The following is a 2,990-nucleotide window of genomic DNA, read 5'->3' as shown; positions in this document are numbered from 1 at the left end:
GGGGCACAAGCCCCGCCTTCTCGTGGCTCCCAGCCCACTGCAGCACACTGTGATCGGGGATCTCAGAAGAGGGGCCCCAGCCAGCCTAGGTGTGGGGAGGTGCAGGGAAGGCCCCCAGGCCAGCGGAAATGAGAGGTGGCAAATAGTTACTGAGACACCTCCACGTGCCAGGTTACAGTCGTAAAGGGGCGTGTCGCTGCCACCCAAGAGTTCCCAGCCTCCAGGAGATAGCCGTTGTCAGCCTAGGCTAAGCAAATGCTCTCAAGCCAGGCCTGTAGGAGAAAACATGAGAGCAGACAACGGATGCTGTATATAGTGTGGTCATAACAGCTGAACTTGAACATCAGAAAGACCTGGACCAAATCCCAGGTCCAGATCTCACTAGCTCTGGAACCCTGGCCAAGTCACTTAACCTCTCCCAACCTGTGTGTGCCCCTTGAGAATGAGACTACTGGTGCCTACCTTGTAGGGTTGCCATAAAAAGATGACATAGAACATACAGCAGAGCGGCCAGCCTAGACCACAGCTCAAAGAAAATACTAATAATGTTGGCTCTTGGTCTTATTAACCGTCTGACAAAGAGCAGGTTCCACAGAGGAGGTAAGATTTGCAATGCATCACGAAGGGATTTCACTTACAAAGAGAGAGGTCGGGGATTTGGTGAAAAGAAATATTGTTTACAAAGATGCAGATGCAGAATGTTGCACAGTGTATTTGGAAGCCAGCAAGGAGTTCAAAGTTGCTGCCCCGACAGGCACACGAAAGAATAAAGTTGGATGAGTGAGTTTGATCCCTGCTAGGAAATTTGGACTTTATTCCATGGGCATCCGGTCAAATGACGATGGGTTTTGGAATCAAATACTTGTGTTCCGTCCTACCACACTTTGGGTGGCAAGATGGAGAAAGCCACACTACCCTCTCTGATTCCAGTTCCCCTTTGGTTAAGTGAGGATAATAACATTCACCCCTGAGGGCTGATGAATGGTTTACATCAAGGTTCAGAAAACTTTTTCTATAAAGAGCCAGACAGTAAATATTTTAGGATCAGCAGACCATACAGTTTCGGCTTCAACTATTCAACCCTGCCACATAGCGTGAGTGGACCCATTCAAAGACGTACCAGAGTATGGTTGCATTCCAATAAAACTTTATTTATAAAAACAAGCAGAAAACAAAACTAAAATCCCTATCACAGTGCCTCAGAATTCCTGCTTTCCCCCACCTTTCTTTCCACATTCCAACAGGGGACATTTTTCTTAGATCCTTGTATCATGGCCAGTGGTTCTAAGACATTGCTAAATGATTTGAAGATTATGGTGAGCTCCCCCTCATCTCAGCTCTAGAGACTGCAATGTATAAAGGTAATTTGTTCAACAGAGAGAACTGCTTGGCCAGGAGCACCGAGTGAGTATTCAACCAATCAGTCCGTGGGAGAGCCCTCATTATGCGTGTGGCACTATGCCCTGCGGTGGAGATGTGAGGGGCGCTGAGGCAAGAGCCTCATGAATAGCACGTGGTTTGGCAAGAAATTCCCATGTCCATGTTGCCTGAGCTCCAGTCACAGTTTTACACAGTTTTCATTCCATGCAATTCTTGAGTGCAAACTGGTGAGTGCATGCCCTGTCTTACAGAGATGCTAGAATTTTCCATTTCTTAATCTGTACAATGTACATTTCTTAATCTGTACAATTCAACTAAATGGCAATGTGATTCTGTGTGTGCAACAGAGGGATTCTGGGAGTTGGGGAAGGCTTCATGGAGCTGTCTCAAAAGAAGCTATGCCCATGGCCTGGCCTTCTGGGGTCAGGCTGGCAATCCTTGCAGGGAAGGGATAACCAGCAACCAGTGCATGGATATCAGTGCATTGAGGGAGGGAGCTGCAAAGGAGATGCTATAAAATGGAAGAAGTTGATGGGGCTAGTCCAATGAAGACTCTTAGTATTTTTGTTGTCACTGGAAAAAGCAGATTTTTTGGCACATAGTGTAGATCAGGAGTCAAAAACTCAATACCTGCCGGGGCTGGACAAGAAGTGAATTAAGTGAGTAGAATGTAACCACAGGGAGGGATGGGAATGGGAACAGGCAAACTGGTGAGTACATGCCTTGTGTTAAAGAGATGCTAGTGCTTGGCTGCAGATGACTGCTGCCATGAGGTCCTAAGGGCTCAGCATGGCAGATTTGATATTTTGGGGCAGAGGATGGGTTAAATGGGTGATGGGTATTAAGGAGGGTACTTGTTGTGATGAGTGCCGGATGTTGTATGTAAGTGATGAATCACTAAATTCTACACCTGAAACCAATTCTACCATATATGATAACTAACTTGAACTTAAATAACTTGAAATTAAAAAAAAAAAGCCAAAAATTTAGTGCTCACTTTGGCAGCACATATATTAAAGTTGGAATGATACAGAGAAGATCAGCTTGACCCCTGCACAAGGATGATATGCAAATTCATGAAACATTCCATATTTTTAAAGCCCCTGAATAGCCAAAGAATTTGGAAAAAGAAAAGCAAAGCTGGAGGTATCACAATTCCAGACTTCAAGTTATATTACAAAGCTATAGTAACCAAAACAGTATGGTAGTGGCACAAAAATAGACACATATATCAATGGTACAGGATAGAGAACCCAGATATAAACTCACAATTATAAGGTCAGTTAATCTCTGACAAAGCAGAGAAGAATATCCAGTCGGAAAAAGACAGTCTCTTCAAAAATTGGTTTGGGGAAAACTGATCAGCTACATGCAAAAGAATGAAACGGAACCACTTTTTTACACCATACACAAAAAAGGAACTCAAAATGGATGAAAGTCCTAAAAACCTGAAACTATGAAAATCTTAGAAGAGAGCATAGGCAGTAATCTGTCTGACATCAGCTGCAGCAACATTTCTCTACATATGTCTCCTGGGGTAAGGGAAATAAAAGCAAAAATAAACTATTGGAACTACATCAAAGTAAAAAGCTTCTGCGCTATGAAGGAAA

The 2,990-nt window shown here is 44.0% G+C and overlaps 1 non-coding gene across 1 annotated transcript; it reads left to right on the top strand.

Moving 5' to 3' along the window:
* Nucleotides 1–2,369: 2,369 nt before the first annotated feature.
* On the top strand, nt 2,370–2,476 carry LOC140632842 (U6 spliceosomal RNA). Its single transcript, XR_012030510.1, has one exon. It is a non-coding gene; the product is annotated as a U6 spliceosomal RNA (small nuclear RNA).
* The last annotated feature ends 514 nt before the right edge of the window (nt 2,477–2,990 follow it).

This window comes from Canis lupus, chromosome 4 (assembly GCF_048164855.1).
Source record: "Canis lupus baileyi chromosome 4, mCanLup2.hap1, whole genome shotgun sequence".
In the NCBI taxonomy this organism is placed as follows: Eukaryota; Metazoa; Chordata; class Mammalia; order Carnivora; family Canidae; genus Canis; species Canis lupus.
The sequence above is the reverse complement of the archived record's forward strand: the minus strand, read 5'-3'. Positions and strand labels throughout refer to the sequence as shown.